This window comes from Centruroides sculpturatus, unplaced genomic scaffold (assembly GCF_000671375.1).
Source record: "Centruroides sculpturatus isolate CEXI.00-Female unplaced genomic scaffold, Cexi_2.0 scaffold726, whole genome shotgun sequence".
In the NCBI taxonomy this organism is placed as follows: domain Eukaryota; kingdom Metazoa; phylum Arthropoda; class Arachnida; order Scorpiones; family Buthidae; genus Centruroides; species Centruroides sculpturatus.
In genome coordinates, this window is record NW_019384840.1 from 30,777 (window position 1) to 55,149 (window position 24,373).

Here is a 24,373-nt window from a genome sequence, read left to right on the forward strand (position 1 = left end):
TTGCATTATATTTAATTAAAGGCATAAATCTAAAATTAATAATAATTGGAAAAAACTCGGTTTTATAACGTGCGACTTACATGGTACTGTACATTTGATTGTTTACTCTTTATAACGAAAGTTCTTTTTATAATTAAGCTACTCGTGAATATAAATTAATATACTGTATTATAAAAACAAGACTTAATTTATTTTATATAAGAATATTTACTGCAATGCCATCTGGAGAAGCATTTATAAACCATTTTAAATATTCGTAATCGATCTTTCCTTATATAATTTATCGGTCAGAATTCGTTCTTTAACACTAATACTGTAAAATACTTTTATTTTTAACCAATTAAAATGAATTGCTTATTGCTAACGTTACTAAAAATTCTGTTTTATATGATGAATTTAATTCATTATTTTGACTTCAATTATCTGTGAAGTATTGCCTGCATTAATTGCTTGATAAAAATATTATAGAAAAGGTTTCTGGTAAAAAATTATTGTAGAAATAACCTTATTGGCGTATTATTTTTTAAGATTTAAATTTTAAAAATGTACATAATTAATATAACACTTAAAACTTTAGATATCTTNAGCATTAGGTTAGGTTAGGATAGATTTTAGAATACCTATTTATATCTTAATATGCGAGTGTTATATTTATTATCTTTATGTATAATTTCTCATCTGTTTATTAAATGTGTTGTCTATTTAAACCTGTGTAGTCAATTGGACACCTGGTCACGACTTCCGACTTCTCCCCACTCATATTTTTAGCCCTCCTAGGCCATCCGACAACCGAGAACGGGTCTTTCCAACCCATGCAGATTAAGTGGTCATTAGGGTTCACCCAGTGGCCCCCTGCTACTCACACTATAGTTAGATGAGTTAAATTCAAAGACACATAATGCATATATGGCATTTATCAATAGTTTAAATGATAAAATTTTGTTCAAATTATGCAATTTAATATGCATCATTCTTAGAATATAACCTTATATAATTTGAGAACCCCTTGCAGTGATTTATAATAATAATGTGTATAAATGTATTTATACATGAATAAAAAAAGTAAATTTCTTGAAAACAACTTACCGCTTTTTCTGATTTTGATTCTTGAAGCTTACTAAGAAGGCTTTCTAAGTTATCTACTGCAGAAATCTTTTTCTTCAAAATATTTTCCAAACGCTTTTTATGTTTTAACAATACACTAGCCTAAAAATAAAAATTTCATTAATCATTAAGCAGTTCGGTTAATTAGAAAAGTTCTGAAAATTTAACCATTGCTTTATAATTGGATTTTTCTATATTTTCATTTCAGCAGTTTTTAGCTTTAAATCTGTTTTCATAATGCATCGAAGGTAATGGGTAATCTTTCAATCTGAACCTATATCAAACAAAGCGGAAGAAATGATTTACTGATCCTTAGGGCCATCTGACGACCACTTACTATTGTCTTTACCGTTCATAAATCCGATCATCAAGCGACGACGTAAAAATTTTGTGAGCCTTTTTTCTACGCTTGGCTTAGCAAGTCTCGACGAAACTTTTTGGACACAAGAAAATTTTACCAAATTGGTGTTCCGTCAAAATTCTAAATCGCTATTCCAGAATAAAAAATGGTTTTTATAAACTTAATCCTTTCGATAAGATAGGTAAAAAGTATTTAATGTATAAAATGATGGTAAATATCTGTTTTCAATTTATGTATAAATATATAACAGTGCATAGACATTGTTTATTAAAAGTAAATACTTACAACGATGCGCTTCTAAATGGATATTTTCGAAATTTTTATAAAAGTAGAGTTTTTAAGGTATAACATGGATTATGGAAGTTACAATAACGATCGTTTTTGTATTTTTTCAATTGTATTGCTTACATTAAAGTATTATATGTATCATTCAAGTATTACCGCAATATTCACGTAAACCAAAAGTCAAATATATTATATATATTTGATATAATAAAATAAACCTTACTCATGATTCAGTTGAATGTTGGAAACATAAGTAAAATCTGTGTGAAAATCAAATATGTGAAGGATCATTTCATTTCAATTTCGTGTTATGAAATTTCAAATGGTTTACAAAACACTAAACATAATAAATATAAAAATATATACATTTATTTACTTATTTTCGAATAAAATCAGTAAGATCCTTGTGGACTAGAGATCACTGTCCCGAAATCATAACTATAAAAATTATTACACTATACATAAATAAAAAGAATAATATTCAAAAAAATACATAATCACTTTAAATGTTAATTAATTTTGAACATTTCATCTAATTAGATAATTACATAAAAATACAAGTGCTGAAATTTATGTCAAAATATATAATTTTTCAGTAATCGGTTTGTAATATCAACATTTAATCGTTACCAAACAGCGGTGAATATGTTTAAAGTCACACTTTCAGAGTAATATCATGAAGGAAACACTTCTAAAAGCAACTGTGTTTGTTTGCTTTTATTATGCAACACCCATCTCATTCATTGGTATCGGTGTGAAAAAGAAAGTTTTCATTGGACTGGATTAGGAAATTCAAGAAGGTAAATTAAAGAGATTTCATTGAAAGAGATTTCTGTTAGTGTTTCGTTAAATTCTCTTCTCAGTTAATTAGAACAGTTGCCGGACAAACATGTCAGGAACCGTCGGTGTTTACGTAAGGACTGTGCCCTATACGGTCGGCTCGTTTAACCTTTGATCTGAGCTCTGAAAGGTAAGCATGCTTCTGGCAGTTCAAATGTTCCAATGACAAATCGATTTTAAGCGACTTCCGAATAACTCCAATGATTTCTTTTCGGGGGGAAAAAATAAAGAAAATATAAAGTAAATTGTCTAATTCTGCTGTTGTCGATAAAATGTTTTATTCTCATAACATTAAATTCGTTTCTATAGTTATTGTTATTAAATTTATCATTCAATTATTCGATTTATTTTGTTTTAAACATATTGTCGATAATATTAAATGGCAGACAATTAATTTATAATTTATAACAATTAGGCAGAATTAATTTTCTGATAATTATCATTATGTTAGCTATTTTCCTCCATCTTTATGCATTTATTTTTATTAAATATTATATTCTATTTTAATAATTAAATCAAAATATATACCTATTATACTTATAAATTATATTATTTTGTGCAAATATTATATATATAGAGAGAGATCTTAAAAGTATGTTGATTGAATTCTATTAAATTATGCAAAATTTAGCAATCTTATGAATGAGTTCACTGCTTTTCACAATCCTTTCAAAGACGATTTGTACTTTCTTCGAAAGATAAACATAGAAGTAAACGAGAACATCCAATATCTTTAAAAGAAAAATTTCAACCGATCTAAAAGATAGTTAAACTCTTCACTGTTGATATTCTATCCAATGACACATCATGAAACTTAAGTAAAATAAACACAGTGAACCTACAAAGTGGTTAAAAAAATTTTATTTTTCTCTTAATTACTTTTCTTTCTTCTGTTCTGCTAGATTTTTAAATTAATTTTATTTCATTTATTTATTTTTTTCTAATTTAAAATTTATTATTTAAAAAAAAATAAATCTATGTATAAAAATTTTAAAAATATATTCTACAATACAATATAAATTCGAGTTGTCTTTGAGTATAACATATTTACTTTAAATAAAAATATAAAGTAAGATAGAATCTGTATAAGTGATCATCTGTTTCCAGAATGTTTCTCCAAAGCTATATTCTTCGGAAAGCTATTGCTTATTTTTCTATATATAATGCAGGTCATTGCTATGTTACAAAAAGCAACATAAACATAACTTATTTTATATGATCTCTAATAATCATGATATTGTTTAAGCAATATTTTTATATTATTTCTGAAAGAAAAATAGAAAATCTGCTATTAGAATTCTAACTTAAATTAATTAAAATTTAATATTTTAATTAAATTAAGTCAATAGAATACACTGTAGCAAATTTTAATGATTTATAAACATAATTATGACTGTGTTGTAATTATTATTTTTTTATGAATAAATATGACCTATATTTTAATATAAACCTGATTTTAAAGAAAGTATAAAGGCTTATATTATTTTATTTTGAATAACATTTATTTATAATGACCATTTAATTAATTTTATCAAAGAAGACTTAAAATATACTAAGTGATCCTAAATCTATCGTAAATTTAAACAAATAAACAAAAATAGCTTTATAATTTTAAAAGGAAAATTTAGAAATATGAACTTCCTATTAATATATTAAGAATTTTTAATTATTAATATTATTTCTTCCCTTTTTTGTAATTTTTAATCAGTTAAAAATTAAACTTAAAATTATTTTTTAAAGTTCACATTCCTAAAGACACCGTTTTTTTTCGTAAGAAAATTTTGAAAGCTACTGTCAAATTCAAATCAAAGTATAAAAAGAAAAACTTTTGAAAATCAGTTATTGGTTATTTAAATAAAATTTTGTGAAATTTTACCTATTTTAACTATAATATTTTCTAAAAACTTGAAAAAAATTCACATCTCAATCTTTAAAGAAAGTTCCTTGTTTAATTAAATTATATGATAAACAAAAGAAAGAAGACATTAGTAAATTATGACTAGGATAATTATATGCATGCAGTTATGAATATAGAAGGAAATTCATTGAAGAAAAAAATTTTTAGCAAAGACTTATGTGATTGCATAAGTAATCTCTATTATAATAAAAATAGAATTTATAAGCTTAGATAACATTTATGATGAATAGTCTTTCATTTAGATTATTACTTAAAATTGAAAAAGTTATAATCCATTGATGGATTTTGTTCATTTTCCCATTTTCGCCCTATAACCAGTTTGAAAAGCTAATAAGAATTATATATTTGTATTAATTTAATGATGAATTAATGAAGAAAGAATATCTAGATATATTCTAAGATTGGAATAACGATAGTTTTATTTGTTTGTATGTTGTCAAAATTTTAATTAATCACAATTTATTTTCGAATTTTAATATTACAATCCATCTTTGACCCTGTGTAATCTATCAAGCTCTTTCGTTAATTCAACGAGATAACTGATAACATTTTTATTGTAGAATTATCTCCATATATTTTTTTTTATTATTATTTTCTCGACAGCACATTACATCGTCTGGAATAAATTTCAGAATGATTTCTCTTGTATAGGATATTCTGTTTGAGATCTGTTATAAGGTTGTACCTTATTGAACCTGTACATTGCGCAGAGAAAACAGAGGCCATAAAGGCGGCGCTGTAGTATCTCTACCACTTAATACGACAACGTTACAGGTACTTCCATTTACCGCCCACTTGGCTATATTCTCTGACCACGCCACTATCGTTACAAGACAAGACTCGAACCTTTTCTAAATCGTAAATCTCCACTTTCGTTTATCCTATTAGAATTAATTGTAAACTCAAGTAAAGGACTTACCTTGGCCGGAAATGCGCAAATGACGCATGAAAGAGTACTAAAGGACCTACTGCAAGAGGTAACGCTTTTATATCGGCAGTAAGCCCTAAATCGGCCGAGAAATGGCAGAGGTAACGTACACTGCCAGCCTCTTCTCTCTATGGCTTCGGCCTATCTCTCTGCTTCGCCAATTGCGGATGTTTGCGGGTGGTATGTCTTGACACTAGTGCTGCCACCTTAGCAGCCTCAAGCTTACCGTTTTTCTTCACGGCTCCTCGACTGCTAGGAATGTTCCTATCGATTCGTACTAGGTGACTTCATCTGTTGGATGCACGCGCCTGAAATTTTTTCCGATAAAAAAAAAAGTCTATACCATCCAGACAATGCAAATTGAGACCAGTACTTGTTTTATTTCTGAAGTATCCTTACAGATATCATATTATAATATTGGAAACCGAAAAAAATAAATCATTCGGGATTCTCAAAAATCTCTCTGCTGTTCCTATTAAATAAATAAATAAAAAAAAACTTTCTTCCTAACTTTTATCAAAGTTTGCTGTTTTTTTCGTTTTATAACTTTATTTTTAAAAATATAAAAAAATTCTAATTAATTTATAATTTCAAAACGTATTAAATTTCGAATATTTTTTTTATATTTTTGAAAAAAAAAACATATTTGCTTAACATTAACTATTTTGCATTTTAATTTACGCGCATTAATAAAGATATATTAATAACTTTTATATAGTTTTAATAATAAAAATAAAATAAAATATATGTACAAATTTAAATTAAAGATGTTAAAACTGTATACAATTATTTATCATTTTTTTCTGAAATTTTTTATATAGATTTCCTTTAAAGAATTAAAATAAATAAAACGATTTTATTTAAATATATATATATCTCAAAATATTGATAAATCTATTTCTTAGAAAGAATTAATTTGTATAATAATTGTTATAAAACTTTTAGGAATATCATCAATCTTTTTAATAAGACAATTGATTTCCTGATGATATCAAAACTGTCAAATTTTTTATTTAAATCCGATTTTCTTGAAATGTATAAGGAAATGTTTTTCGTTTAGATTTAGGATTAGTAAAATATAATTTGTATTCTTTTAAGTAGGAAAAAAAATTACTGGTGGAAATAATTTTATTTTCGAGAAAAATGAATGTAAATCGCATTATATCAAATAGCTGTAAATTATAATTTATCAAAAATTTTACATCGATATGGTAAATTTCATTTTCGAGTTAACGAATAATCCCAAGTACAACGTGTTTTAGGAGTCATTTAAAAGCTTATGTTAATTCATATCTAATAAAGCAAATAACTGTAATCCCCGAGGACAACTACAATGTCTCTAACTCCAACTATTCATAGTTTGATTGGTACTGACACCTTCTGACAATAGCTGTCATCAATGGTTAGCTTTATAATTTGTCATATACGGAACAACGTTAATTCTACTACAGAGAAGAGCCAAGCAATCATTCTGCTCGAATACAAATAGCTGGAAGGTTGATGACCCATATAATCTGATCATGAAATATAACAAAACTAATGTTATTGAGAAGATAACGTACGTCTTATTAATCTTTTATTAATTATACAATTAAATAAATATATTTAACACAAATATATGGAAATAATAATATAATGCTTATAGAATTACGATATGCCTAGTTGTTGTTGTCTGTAAGCATATAAATTTAGATTAAGGTGCATTAAATTCATTAGCTGCTTAAAAATTTATATTTAAAGTTAAATATATAATTTATTTTATTTTATTAATGTTAAATAGAAATTTTAAATTATTTTCGAATTTTTATATCTGAAATATTTGCAATACAAGTGAATCGTTCTAATTAAAAATAGAAATAAATTGATTTTATATAAAATTTTAAATATATAATAAAAATTTCCATTAAATAATGATTATTCATAGAATGTATTTGATATTAAACTCTTAGAATTTAATGATTAATATAGAAAAATATGGATCTCTTATTTGAATCAATAAGACATAGTAATGATTATCCATACTAAGATATTTAATGAATCTCTGTGTATGAACAGTAAACACTTAGATATTTACGGTAGTGTACGTAGACACATGTGTATAAGTGGTTTTATCAAATTCAAATATTTTTGCACTTGATTGATATTTTTTCATTTATTTATGAAGAGGACCAGGGCTCCCTGAGATCCCTTTGGTTACGCTACTGCACTTAACCAATATGAAGAATATATAGAATTTATACAGTATACAGAACTAAAGAATAATGTAAACTAGAGCAAAACATGATACAGATTTAAGCTGATTATTGAATTTATTTTTCATTATACTTTACAGTTTATTTTACAAACAAATAAGAGTCATCATAAAAATTATCATTAAAATTAATTATGTAGTTTTTAAATAGCATTTAATTTTCTTTTATTCTTATATTTATCATAATTAAAATTACTGATTAAATGCAATTAATTTAATGAATTAAATTTTCAAATTTATATTTATGTTAGTTTTTGTGTAATCTGAATAGCTTAAATTTTTACAATATATAAATGAACTTAATTAAAAATTCCAGATTTAATGATAATTATCAGTGATATTTTTTAAATACTCAAGAAGATTCTTAACTGAATTATAGTAATCAAATATATTCTTTTTAATGGGAGTTTGGACTCCTACTTGTTCAAGAATAATGCTTTTAAGCATCTCTTTTTGCTTCAAAACTTAAAATTTTTTAATACATTTTAATATAAACAAAGTAATTATTCTAAAAGTTCTTGATCCTTATTAATGCAAAAATCTTAATTTCACATATTTCAGTTTGATAGTCCAATTTAGACTAAATAAGCATATCATTTACCTTAAAAAACAAAAATTACTTTTTTAATGACTCAATACTTTATAAAGTTTAAATCTTTCTGCAATGGCATTAACAAAATTTTTCTTGCACGTAATTTTATAGTATCACGAAAAAATATTGGAGTATTGATTATTTCATGTTTCTCAATATTAAAAAGTGTATGCATTCTTTTCAAAATTTTATTACTTTTCTAGTAATAATATGAATTTAAAAATAATCGGTAAATAAGAGTCATTTCCTATAATTTTAATAATAAATTATTATAAATAACATTTAAATGTAAGTTTTTTACAGTTGAAAACATTTTTTAATCTAGATATTAATGATTTTAAGCACATTTTTAAATAAAAAATGATAACAAATGCTATTATTTTATTGAACTGATTGAATAGTATATAAGATATATTAATTATAGCAACAAAATGATATTATAGTCATAATTTAAACGTACTAGAAAGTAAAAGATAGTATTTCTTTGCAATTTTTTAAAACTAAATGACAGCAAAGAAGAAACAATTGAGGCTATTCATTTTTGTTTTTTTGGAAGTTTATTGCTTCACTTTCAACCGAGGACCATCAATTCAATCTAGTATATCCGTCTCTCGCAACTAACCAGTTAGTTTAATCCACAGATCCGTGCTCGCTCTGCTACAATATCATTGTTCATTTTAATGGAACAATACCGATTGGTTTATTAGACTGATTTTCATTTCATCTTAAATCTAATCAATAGACAATTCTTTCCGTAAACACTAAGAGATAAAGGTACTTAAGAATTCAATATTCAAGCCTAGTTGATTATAGTAAAATTTCTAATTAATCAAATCAAACGATTTAACAATCCTTAAAAGTGTAAAGAAATTCTATTTATAAAATTAATGAAGATAGAAATTTGTTTACTAATTTTAATAATAATTAATACAAAAGTACAGTAGAATTAAAAATCATTTATTTTCATTCTATTTAGACATTTTTTTGAAAAATATTTTAGCTTGTAGACTTACAAATTAGTTTAGAGATACGTATAAATTGCTTCTAAGCTACTCTATTTACTTATAAGTGATAGTAACGAAAGCTGTTTAAAGTTAATAACCTTCAGTATTATAATCTGTTATATACTGTAGATAAATATAAAATTTGTTGTAAAATAAACTCGGTAGTGAAATAACTTAGATCGTTTCGTTCAATTATGTAGTGTATTTTCAGTGATATTCTACTGAATATAGACGTTATAAATCACAACGCGATAGTGACTTGTAAACAGTCTTCATGCAAATCGTTCATAAGTATTCAATGATCCTAGCTTATAGCTGAATGTAGCTCGTTTCAGTTGCAAAATTTTAAATCCTTTGACTTTGTACGCTAATAAAACCAAATATTCCAGAATTTTTCTATTTTATAGTTATTTTCCATTGAAAATTTAATAACATAGTTTTCGAATATTTAAAAGAAATTTTTTATTAAATGTTTTAATAATATATAATCGATATAAAACAGTAGTTAAAATTATTTAATATTTACATTAATTGTATTTATTTAAAATATCTAAAATATTTTAAATTAAATTATTATGAATATTTTATAACCTACTTAATTAGGTAATTTAAATATAAAATATTTTAAAATGAGATGAACTGTTGAATTTTCAAGATTTTCCCTCCCGGCTTTAAAGTATAAAACATTTTCAAAATAAAATTGATTGACGAATATAATAATTTTACAATTTAAATGTTAATAATTTATTATTTATTACTACTAGTTTATTATGACTATAATTTATTAATAGAACTTATACTTCTAGATGACAAAATGGAAATAGCAGTCTGTTAGTTTAAATAAAATTTTATTTTTACCTGTTAATTTTTATTTAAACGAAATAAACTAGCTATTCTGTATTTGTCACTCACAGGTTACATCAATACAGTATAATAAATCCTATTAATAGATTTTAATCATAATGAAATAATAATAAACGAGAAAAAATTATTGTAGCATCGTCACAATGCTGGGCTGCTTTTTAATATTTTTAATTTATTTAATTTAAAATATATGCTCTCGATTTCAATAGTGTCTTGCCCCTGTACACCATACTTTTCTGATAACAACAGAGTGATGCCGATCGTCTAACTTCGTTCTGAATAAAATGTTTTAATTAAGATCACGTGATTTCCTGTCCATACCGGAAGTTTGTATACACTTAATCGGGGCCTCCTTCCTCAGGCCTTCCATATCTGGTCTAGACTTTCATCTATGTAATTCCGTTTTCGAGATTAAGGAAGGACAAACAACAGACAAATGGACGCCAGTGGAAATTCATAGATCTGAAATTTGAAAATTGCAGCCCAATAATAATTTAAAAAGAAAAGGCGTATTAATTAATATATCTTAATAATTTTCATGAGTATCAATTCCTATCTCGCTTTTATATTTTAAATAATCTTTTATAGTTATATTTCTCACTTGTTACACAGGTGTTATCTTTAAACTTTTATTTATTTTACAAGAAAATTAAAGATTAGCAGAAGCATTCTAGAAAAGGTTTAATAATGAATACCTAAATTATGTCTTGTTTAATAATCAAAAAAATGTATAATAATAATATTTTAAATTTTAATGCCACGCTTCCAAATTTTTTCAAGCTAGTCGGATGCTGTTGACTTATATACCGCATTAAAAATTGATTCATAGTGTTTGCTTAGATTCCGATAGAAAATAAGATTATAAAATCGCTTTATCTTTCTTAACAACTTCGAACGATATGTTTTAAATGTTCCTAGACTCAATAGGATGCATGCTGTAGTGGCTGAAACGATTCTTTGCNGACTATAATTTATTAATAGAACTTATACTTCTAGATGACAAAATGGAAATAGCAGTCTGTTAGTTTAAATAAAATTTTATTTTTACCTGTTAATTTTTATTTAAACGAAATAAACTAGCTATTCTGTATTTGTCACTCACAGGTTACATCAATACAGTATAATAAATCCTATTAATAGATTTTAATCATAATGAAATAATAATAAACGAGAAAAAATTATTGTAGCATCGTCACAATGCTGGGCTGCTTTTTAATATTTTTAATTTATTTAATTTAAAATATATGCTCTCGATTTCAATAGTGTCTTGCCCCTGTACACCATACTTTTCTGATAACAACAGAGTGATGCCGATCGTCTAACTTCGTTCTGAATAAAATGTTTTAATTAAGATCACGTGATTTCCTGTCCATACCGGAAGTTTGTATACACTTAATCGGGGCCTCCTTCCTCAGGCCTTCCATATCTGGTCTAGACTTTCATCTATGTAATTCCGTTTTCGAGATTAAGGAAGGACAAACAACAGACAAATGGACGCCAGTGGAAATTCATAGATCTGAAATTTGAAAATTGCAGCCCAATAATAATTTAAAAAGAAAAGGCGTATTAATTAATATATCTTAATAATTTTCATGAGTATCAATTCCTATCTCGCTTTTATATTTTAAATAATCTTTTATAGTTATATTTCTCACTTGTTACACAGGTGTTATCTTTAAACTTTTATTTATTTTACAAGAAAATTAAAGATTAGCAGAAGCATTCTAGAAAAGGTTTAATAATGAATACCTAAATTATGTCTTGTTTAATAATCAAAAAAATGTATAATAATAATATTTTAAATTTTAATGCCACGCTTCCAAATTTTTTCAAGCTAGTCGGATGCTGTTGACTTATATACCGCATTAAAAATTGATTCATAGTGTTTGCTTAGATTCCGATAGAAAATAAGATTATAAAATCGCTTTATCTTTCTTAACAACTTCGAACGATATGTTTTAAATGTTCCTAGACTCAATAGGATGCATGCTGTAGTGGCTGAAACGATTCTTTGCCGTTCGATCACTACTAAATCTCTACACGACTGCTAGCTAATATGAAAGCATTCCTCTTCTTTATGACTCTGCTGACCAATTTTAAGAATTTCGGGGTATACGTAGTAAGGTTAGTCATGCGTGTGTCGGCACAATAGTCACGTTCTTAACTTCGATTAATCTATATACCTTTAAGCATTTTACATTCTTGTAGATATTTTGCACACTATTATTTGAAAAACTTTTAAACTTGAATTATAAACAAGTTTTCATATTTTATATAAAAATATAAGAAATTTTTTGAGCAAAATATATTTTAAGAAATTAATTTCTTAAAATATTTTTAAAAAAATTACATACTTGGAAATTTGGTGGTTTAATTATTGATAGGAGAAAATTTAATGGTTTTTTTAAAAATAATTTTGCATTACACACTTCTTTTATGTTAAATAATATTATAATTGTTATTGGATACAATTTTATTGCATTTTCTCGTTTTTATTAACATTAAAACTTTTATTACAGTGATATAAATAAACTATTATTAGTTTTATATATATATATAAATATTTAACATCCCATTTAAATTCACGTAATGGTTTAATGCTTAGGCATTTCCTAACTCTTACAATTATGTTTTACGTAAAGATAAATTTCATTTAAAATTTACTTAAGTAATAGTTATTACTTGAAAAACAAATATTTAAATATTAAAAACAATATTGAAATTGTATAAACGGAGTTAATAGGTTAAATTTCATAAGAAAAAATTTAACTTTTACATTAATTTATATTCATTAACCTGACATATTTTTTTTCCTAAAAGCGTATGAATATTTGTGTTAATTTTTAATAAAAATTGAATTTATAAAATAGAGCTTTATTCTATTATTTGAATTAATTATGTTATTATTATTTTTAACGTAAAATTTAATATGCTATTTTCTACTTCTTAATTTACGTTCTATTAAAATTAATTCTTATAATTTATATTTTAAATTTGAATATTTAAAATTAACGATTCCAACAACAATAAATTTGATAACTTGAAAATGATATAGTTTTACACGACAAATTTGACGTTTTCCAATTATTTAAATGATAATATTTAAAATAAAAATCATACTGACTTATAATCTTTCCATTTGGAAGAACAGAAAATCTTCTTAAATTACCTATTATCATTTGAAACCGTTTGATATCCGAGACCAATTGAAAGTTGAAATTCTATCGAAAATCCCATTAAATTTTAACATAAAGCTATGCATCAAATTAAACAATGGCCAATTTCAATAAAATATATTAGTCTAGAATACCTATTGTTTCGAATTGTCGTAAAGAAATTCGAATTTGAGACTAATGTACAGAACAGCACAGCATCGAATTTCACTTAATGGTGTCTATGATGCTTTATTCAATGATATAAATGCACATTTCATCATCATATTTTATATATTACTATTAAACAAGATATTTATGATGTCCAAGTCGTATATTTTACAAATTACTATTGTAAATTTTGATACTTACGGTAAATTACTAACATCAACGGTTAAAATAACTTAGAAATTATATAGTTTATTATTTTAAAAGAGGTTATAGATTTTTCCCGTATAAACTTTTGTTTGGATACACGAGGAGATAAATTGGCCTTATGTTTAGGAGAAATAACAACTTGCGTGAGACCTTACTTGACTGATGCTTTCGTGCAACAATATAGACTTTTCTATGTTATGACAGTTGTTTAACTTCCAACTTCTCTTATATATACCGTATAAAAAATCTGATCAATTTAAATCGATGTTAAAGTTATAACAAACTTTACTTTTTGTGTACTTTACCAAATAATGAAACTTGCATTTAAATGAAATATTTAAATTTAAAAATAGTGTAAACATATATTTTTGAATTAGCAAGTGAATCAAGGTTGCTTTTAAGTTTGAAAAATAAATATAAAATTTTTAAATCCCATGCAAACGATTGTTTAATATTAAAGGATCAAAGCAACAAAAAACAGTTTTTACCTTCATAATTCAGAGAATGTCGTTTTATAGCTCTGTGATAGCTGTATTTTATATATAGCTGTAAATTTTGTATAGATAAATAATTATTTTAAAATTTCTATAAAAAGAATCAAGAATTACAAGTCAAAAAGTTAGGAATATCATTAAGATTTTATCTATTTTATGTTTGTAATTTATATCATAAATAATGTAATATATATCTTAAATTGTTAAGTACTTCATAATGCTTCATAATTCTTGACATATTTACTATTGCTAATTATAAAACAGCAATAGCAAATGTTACAAATGCTTTTGCTATAGATCCTATTTCTATTTGCAGTTGTATATTTGTCATGTTCTAAGTACTGAGAAAATAAGAAATAAACATTTGCCATTTCCGCTTCTCTTTTGAAAAAATTATGAATGTGCTTACAGTATATTATTCATATATATTATTCCATAACTTAGTGTGTTAGGATAATTAATAGATGGATCTAATAATAATTAATCATACATTTTGCAAATAGAATTGTCTGATTTTTATTTTTATAAGTTCCTGTATTGCATTTGAATAAAAAATTAATTTACTAGCTTTTGTTATTTACCTGTTTTCACCATATAAATTTGATTATATAAATGACTCGTATAATATAATTAATTTAATTCAAGGTTTTAATTATCAACAATCAGTATCCATCATGTAGAGTAGGTACTGTACATGATGGATTTTTTAACATTTTAGTGTATTTATGTGAGCATAATCCTACATTAAAGTAATATTATTCACTATAAATGTTCTAAAATACATTAAATACAAGAATATAGTAAAGATTAGGAGGAGAAAAGTTACAATAAATACATATTATTTCAAAAATTCTTTAAAAATATTTATATTTGATAAGATGATTAATAAAATCGAATTTATTCGGAAATAATTTTAAAACTCTTTATTAAAAATTGCCTTTCAAAATGCGTAACATCTTATTTTTAGTTAAACTATAAACTTAGATATTAAAATTTAATAAAAGAGAAGTATTTCAAGAATAATATTAAAAAATAATATATATCTTTTTATTATTCATTGACGATCAATGAATGCTAACAGAATGAATCTAACCATCTAAGTTTGTTGGAAGATGAATCATAACTTTTTATTACGAATACTTCAAAGGTAAGTAATAAGAGTTTAATAAATATTACTCAGAGTACCATCGTTTATACACAGTAATCAATTTTATAAAAATTTATTTATATTAGATATAAAATTACATAATGTATAGATGAATAAAATTAAAATAAATCACTTAATTTCGTAGCGAAACTGTTTAACGTAAACTATGCTATAGTGATAATCTAACTTTAACTCTTCGCAATATTAATAATTAAACACGACTTCTAATTTATCTTTAAAATTGTATAAAATTAGTATATAATTGATGCTTTTATATAATAATTAATAAGTTCTATGCCATTCAATCTATGCTTCAAATCTCGTAGACTCGTCAATATTTTATGTTTAATATTTCTTGGTAGTGGATAACGTAGAGCATTTATCTTTTTTATATCTTTCTAGAACGTGTTAATACTAGCTCACAAATAATTTCAAATGATTAGTTTCAGCTGATTCTTTTGTAGACATTCTTGTTTTTGTGGTAAATGTAGCGAATAGTTTTAAATGATTAAATTTCAAAGTAATTTTTACTTACTTTTTCTTTATTTATACTGAGTAAATATATATTAAAAAAATACTAATTGAAGTTATATATAATATAATACGTAATGTTTTAATGACACTATTTCAATCGTGATAGTGTTATTTTAGTTTTAAATCATTGAAATGTATGACTCAAAAATAAGGAAAGACTAGAAAATCTTTTATATCGATCCATTTATAAGATACAAAAAGTTATATAAGTTTAAATATTTAAATATTAGAGAATCATAAAATATCCTCATCGATAATTCTGAGTTTTGATTTTACATGCTAAAATCATTTTTCTGTAGAGACAGAATGGAGATTTCCATCCATTTCTCCTCCTGTGCACAGCACGAAGACGGTCATCCAATCAATACCGTTTTCGTCGAAATCTTTTATTCTTCTGATTGAATGTGTTTTGTTGATCGTTATCTCTCTGCAGATTAACTTTGTCCGCAATATTCCATCACCAATTCGTTTGAATACGCAACGATTTTGCAATTTCTATTCCTAATAGAAAAGTGAATATGATAATGCAACATTTTATGATGAACGAATTCATGACATAATTGAAATATTTCGATATTTAAATAATGTCTTTACATGAAAAATTCGATTTTATTGGGCTCTTATAAGCATTAAGTTTATCCTTCTATGGTGATACTGTATATTTTATTATGTATCCTTTGCTAAGTGTTATGTTTTCTTGTGGCTTATGTTTAAATATGCTCTTTGTACATATTGTACTCTATTTTAAAGCTTAAATTGACTCTAATTCTTTTAAAATGAAGACTACGATATGCTTTATGTAGCTATAAATTTACATAGTCGACATAACGTGTCTTAAAATAACGTCAAATTCATTAATCAATTTATATTAATGTAAATTGATTTACAACTTTTCCAATTAATACTTCACAATTGTTTTACATTATTTCCATTCTAATTTTAATAATTGATCTCAAATTCCAAAGTAGTAATTACGTTATATCGATTCTCCTACATATTCAAATTTTAAACAAAATAAAATTCTTTAAAGGATAACTATTGATCATTATGTAATTTTCTGTTCGATACACACTACTTGATTTATATTATATTGGAGTAACTTATACAAATTTTATAATTATATGCCTAATTAGGATTTAAGTGTTAATAATTGAAAATATTATTAAAATAGAGCTTAATCTGTGTCAATAATAAGTAAAATTTATATATTTTTATTATATTTTTTATATTTAATCGATGATCTTGAGTACCAAAGAAATAAGAAACTGCTATTGAATATGATATTAGAACTTGAAATCCATAAAAAAATCCAATTAGTGAAGGAAAACGAATATGGGATTTTAAAATATTTAAATAAACTTTTATATTCATAATAAATAACGAAGATTTATTTTATATAAAATGGATTTCCAATTAATCAATATAAAACAATATTACTTTCTAGTTCATATTTTAAAAAATATCTTTCAAGAGAAAGAATTTTGTAAATCGATGTTTATCGAAAAAATTCTTAAATTTAAATATAAAAAAAAATTTAAGAGGCTTTGAAAAATTTGAATAGTCTTTATTTATTTTTCTTTCATATGTTAATTATTTATTCGATAATTTTGTATACAAATCATAATCAAGGAAATAATTATCATGGAGACTAAATTATCTTAGCTCTTATTAATTAATAAATATATTTTTTTAATGAAAAAAGTTTATAGTTTTTTTTTATAATACTTTTTCTATCCGGAAATTGTTCTTCTAGCTTCCTGCATTTGATCTGAAAACCATTGATCTCGAGGCTCAACTAGGATATCCTTACGAAGACCCCGTCTTACGCATGGGGATATTAAGGTAATTCTTGTCTGTTCCCAGTTCTACTTTTCTCCCGGATAATGCAGGTAGTTTGTTGCAGTTTCTGAGATAAACAATATTCTTTACAGCATGTTTCCTTGCAAATTTACACTAAATTTTTACGGATGAAGGAATATTAAATTTTCAACTAAACGACAAAATTTTTTAAATTAAGAATATATTTAATCAAATAAATAAGTGCAAAAAAATGCCTTTTTCAGGAAAAATATGTTATAAAATTAGAATTAATTTATATTTAGTTATAATATTAATAGATAAAAAATAAAAAAATATATAAGAAAATAATTCATTACTTAAAATTATCCTTTCAGTTAATTGATGAAACGATATTTCTGTATTGTTAAAAATAGTTTCTTTTAGTAAATAAAAGAAGAAAAAGTTTTCTACAAAAGTTCAAACATTCTAAAGGAGAAAGGAAATTGTACAAAAACCAAAAGTAAACAATACGAATTTCGTTTAATCATTGTGAAGCAGAAAGATATAAATACTCCTTTCCTAATTCTTGTTCAATCAAAAATCTATACAACACATAAGTATGAGGATCACATGATATAAATCTGCTTATATATATTATATATATAAAGGATATAAGATATATAAGTATATATGTAAAGAATATAAGATATATATGNTTTCTATCCGGAAATTGTTCTTCTAGCTTCCTGCATTTGATCTGAAAACCATTGATCTCGAGGCTCAACTAGGATATCCTTACGAAGACCCCGTCTTACGCATGGGGATATTAAGGTAATTCTTGTCTGTTCCCAGTTCTACTTTTCTCCCGGATAATGCAGGTAGTTTGTTGCAGTTTCTGAGATAAACAATATTCTTTACAGCATGTTTCCTTGCAAATTTACACTAAATTTTTACGGATGAAGGAATATTAAATTTTCAACTAAACGACAAAATTTTTTAAATTAAGAATATATTTAATCAAATAAATAAGTGCAAAAAAATGCCTTTTTCAGGAAAAATATGTTATAAAATTAGAATTAATTTATATTTAGTTATAATATTAATAGATAAAAAATAAAAAAATATATAAGAAAATAATTCATTACTTAAAATTATCCTTTCAGTTAATTGATGAAACGATATTTCTGTATTGTTAAAAATAGTTTCTTTTAGTAAATAAAAGAAGAAAAAGTTTTCTACAAAAGTTCAAACATTCTAAAGGAGAAAGGAAATTGTACAAAAACCAAAAGTAAACAATACGAATTTCGTTTAATCATTGTGAAGCAGAAAGATATAAATACTCCTTTCCTAATTCTTGTTCAATCAAAAATCTATACAACACATAAGTATGAGGATCACATGATATAAATCTGCTTATATATATTATATATATAAAGGATATAAGATATATAAGTATATATGTAAAGAATATAAGATATATATGCAGAGGACTACGTATACATTACTTATATATAAGTGGCCTATATTGATAGATAGAAACACGATGTAATAAATGTTTTATATAAAGTGTCACATATCAGCTTATATAAAATAAATATTTTATCAACTGTTTCAAAGCCTCAGCTTTTTAAAAATACTTTAATAAAAAGAATAGTTCACTTCGATGTTTTTAATATAATTTTTTTTTTATTACATTAAACTTTTATAAATAAAAATATGCAATTTTTTAATAAAAAAAACTAAANGTTGTGCAGTTTATTTCACATAAATTCAGTATTTTATAAGTATTTTTGAATCTTTAATTTCAAATTAAAAGTACAGAAGCTACTTTAAATTTAATAGAATTCTGATTTTGGTTGTTCATTAATTAATATTAATAAACAAGATATAGTGCAGTATATATTTATCGTATCATATAACATACAAAATCACATAAATATTATGTAGAAATGCTGCTTATATTTTATATATATTGTATAGATGTATAATATTATTACAATGTTACACATTTATTTATTCAGAAATCTAAGAGATATTTCAGCATGTACTGTACAGTACATGCAATACAGTACAATGTGTTATACATATTTCCTTTATTTACGTTTTTAAGTATTTTTATAATCTATTTTATTAATTAACAAAGGTATTTTTCTATTAATTAGTATATGTAAAATAATACAAAATAAAAAATTAATATATTAAATATACTAAAAAGAAACATAAACTTAAATATTCTTAAACAAATCCAAATAGTGTTTAAATTAATTAATATTAAGTGTATTAGAATTAAATATGTAGATATATATAATATTGCATTATTATATTCTAATTAAGTTTAAAGCATATTCTTTGTATAATTTTAATTACTTTTTAATACCAAGTTTAAAATTTAATCGAAATGACCATTGAAGACAAAATCAATGGGAAGAAAGAAATAACGTCGGGTGACAATGTCGTTCTGAACATTCCTCCCAAACATGACCGTTGACACTAGTTTTGTAGAGGAAGGCGTTCTCTCACAGGCACAATCACGCCTCAAAGAATGTTCTCATTGATTCGTTCATTAAATGTTTTCCTCTGGATCTGATGTTATTTCTTTCACTCAACACAGAAATTATTTAGCGACAGTATTATCGGAACAGTGTCAGTTTTGTTACTGTCCTTTGTGTCACTATTAATAAAATTTTACGAATGTATTTAAATTACAAAATACCGTTTAAACCTAATAAAAAATAATAATAAAATAACTTCTTTTTACCAAGAAAATACATCAATTATAAAGAAGAAACCTTTAGCGTTTATTATTAAGAAAACTTACTTATATTCATACACAAGTTCACACCTTAACTACTATGCAAATGAGTAGAGGCCAATGTTCGCGATATTATTCCCTTACTAGTTTGCTTCCCTAAGAATTCATAGCTAGCTACAATGAGATCTGAGAATCAATCAATGTAAACAGAGATGTTTAATGCTTGAACTCTGCCTTCTTTTAAAAATATAAGTTAAATATTCAATATATAAACATTCTATTAATAAAATTATTTTTATTAATTATCTGTTAATAACATGTAATAGTAGCAGAAAGCATGCATTTAATAAATTATTTTTTTTGCATTTCCATTATAATATAACAGAAAACATTAACTGAAACATGGATGGCTTTCACGAAGGCAAGAGGAAAATTAATACAGTAACTGTTTAGATTAAATGACTTGGAGAAAAAGTGATTTGTATGTAATATTGGAAAACTGTGCAAGGATTCTATTAAAGTCGAATGATTCTTCTACATAAAAATGTCGATATTCATTCAAGAGTTTTACAAATAAGAATAAAATTGAAATACTGGCATGGAAGTGATTTAATGAAAGTTCAGTAAGATATTTGTTGTCATCAACGATACATTCTATTGGAAAGAAATAAAATTGAAACAAATATTACTAAAAGTTTTCCTGAACCGAATTGCGATATCGTTAAATTAATACCCATGAATAAATAACATATTTAGTCGTGACATTAATTTTAATTTTGGTATTTCAAATGTTTATTTTTCCGTCATTAAGTCAAAAATCACAAAAATTTCGGAATATAACGAAACTGCTAAGTTTGAAAATTAATGTATTCAAATAACTATTTAATTAAAAAATATTTTAATTCGAAATTTTCATTTATACTATCATTCTTCAAAATATATTGAATTGTCTTTTTTATGAAGAATAAATGAATGGAATATTGAAATGTTTGATTTTGTAAATAAGGTTGTTGAATCAGACTGTTAAATTGAACTTTCGAACAGAAAGCAACCAAAGATGAGACGTTTGTTCCATTAGTCATCCTTCTGAGGTTTCAGACTTAATGGAAAGTCCATTTCCCATGAGGTCAGAGGGCAAATAGACATACGGACTTGACTCTCTTAGTGGTATGTTGAAACATGTGTCGAAACTGAAAATAGACATCACTCTGATGTCTCTTTTCAGCTAAAAACGAAGGTATATAGAGAAAGTTAAATAACTCCGTTCTGAAGTTTTCTGACAGGATTTATGATGAAAATATATAAAATCTAAGGTATAAGATATCGAATACAGCAAACATTTGATAAAGTAAGGCTAATTCATGTTTTTAAGAACTGTACATCTCAAGTTTTAACTTGATTTTATTCGAAGAAAAAGATTATTATCATTTAAATTAATTTTGATACCAATTTTAATTAAGGTTTATATTTTATTTTAATTACTTTTATATTTTCCAACTTAACATCACTTGAAATCTGTGAAAATTTAGTGTTTTATTGTTTTGTTTAAGCTAGATCAGAGTAATAATTAACAGTATACAGAAAAAACGAAGTTGTTTACCATGGCATATACGATAAAATTTTAATACAATTCGAGTACTTTGAAGGCACATAAAAATCAACTTTATAGAGATAATCTTTTCTTATCCTCCTAGAATATTGTATTTCTGAAAGATATACAACATTGTTACCTGTTCTTGCACTTTATTTGAAAGAGACGTAAATCACGTGAACTGGTCACTAATATCAAGTTGAGAGCATAAGAGACTCACGTCGCTGCACACATCTGAGAAATGGTGCATGGTTACTGATTCGAAACTGCCAAAAGTAATACCACACTCACCAATATTTCTTTCGGCTGCCACCAGATGGCACGATGTCGTGATGAATAATCCGCCATATTGGTGATATATTATCGGACAGGTGCATTTTGAGCCAGGTGAGGCTAGATTGGCATATGGCTCAACAATATATCAAAGCCTTATAATATAAATCGCACACGAATATATATATATATATATTCTTCCAGCTTATAGCTGCTGTGAAGTTATGAAACTACGGCTGTTAGAATGATAGCTATGACATGTTTTGACGTTTATTGCATTTCGTTGGAGAATAAAAAATAAGCAAAAATTGTTATTAAAGACATTCCAGAATTATAAATAAATATAAAATTTATTTTAAAAAATAATTACATAAATTATCTTCATAAATTATATATTTTAAAGAATCTTAAATAATTAATTTAGTTAATAATAAAAATATAACATAGTTTATCATCTTTATTCATATTTAATTTCATACTACACTATTTAATATCAAAATCTATAAAAATAAAATAAAATTGTTTATTATATTGTATAATTTCTAATAAATAATTAATGTTGTAAAAAATAAAATAGTATGATGATTTTAAACAACGTTATCACTCACGGTAGATTTAATAAATAATAAATATGCTTTTAAAATTCAGTGATGAGAAAAATTATGTTTTATGGAAAAAATTGCTTACATTTTATTTATATTTTATATTTTCAATTAATAATTTTTCGTTCTTATAAACGATTTGAATTATAAATTATTTATCTCGTTCTAACTCAATACTATAAAGAATGTTATAAACTTTTTTTAATAAAAGGAATGACAGTTTTATTTTTTAAAGGCCCATCCATACTTAAGCGCCATCCATGAACAATTATACGAACTAATATACGAAATAAAAATTATTTCAAGTTTATATATGCTTTTAAATACGTATAAAAAAGCTTAAAGATAATATAAAAAGTTTTAATTTTTTAATTAAAAATAAATATATCACTGACTTTTATTTATTTATTTATTTAGACACAAGAAATAAGTTAAGAACATTTTCAGAAAATATATTAATTATTATTTTATAAACATTTGACAAACTTTTCCAAGTCAATATCACTTAAACAAAAATTTCTGTTAAGTGCTTCAGTAATTTCAGTATATATTATCACATGTAATGAACCTCTATAAAGGAGTTTTACTGTATAGAGTTACTCATTAAACCAAATTTAATATGGCAGAATATTAAAGACACATATCATCTATCACATTAAGCAATTACGCAGCTCGAATATGATTTATTTAGGAAAATACACTTCATGAATAACTTTCAAATTGATATATTTTTTTTAAATTAATAATTTTTGATGTAAAAATTATTTTACATTTAAATCTATGTTAAAAAATTCATTATTTAATTTACAAATATTGTTTTTTTTTATTTATTAAATTATAAAGTGAGTACGTAAATAATTTTATAATTTAAAAATTATTTTTTAAATAAACAGAAGTTATATATCAATGTTTAATATCAAATTTTTGTTATTATTTTATTATTTAATATTGAATTTTTCTGTATTGATAAATCTGAGTTACTACGATAGTGAAGCAATAAAGGTGTGAAGTATTGATGCTATTTATGTTTATTGAATCTTCCATTTCGCCTGAAGGTTCTGTTATATTGCATCAAATATATACCTTGTCTACTCTTCTTTTTTATCAATAATTTAGTAATATGATGTTTATGATTGCATCTAAAAGAATATATATTAGTCAGTTTTTCTAGATTTATTTATTTATATAAAATTGTGAGATAAGAAGTAATATTATTTATAATTTTTACAGAACTGTATTCGTGCTGACAATATAACAATTAATATAATTCTAATCTTATATGTATATTTATTTTTACAGTTTAATTACGTATAAACAGCATAGTAAAACTTATATATATAATGGGAGGTTATTTAATGATCTAATACGATCAAAAAAGTAAAGTTTTAATGCTAAATTTCTGAAATGATATAATAGCATACATCTGAACTAGGTTTAGTTTTCTGTAAGCGAGAAATTGTATGTAGGAGGGTTTTTTTTTTCATTTTTTTGCTCGTGTTTCGTTTATCGAAGCGTACAAGACAA

The 24,373-nt window shown here is 24.4% G+C and overlaps 1 protein-coding gene across 1 annotated transcript in view; it reads right to left on the bottom strand.

Moving 5' to 3' along the window:
* LOC111630283 (zeta-sarcoglycan-like) overlaps window positions 1-5,689 on the bottom strand; it is a gene marked incomplete at its 3' end in the record, with an annotated part of 33,251 nt that extends 27,562 nt beyond the window's left edge. The window contains exon 1 of the mRNA XM_023374365.1: window positions 5,428-5,689. The remainder of the gene's footprint in view (window positions 1-5,427) is intronic.
* Between the last annotated feature and the right edge of the window lie 18,684 nt (window positions 5,690-24,373).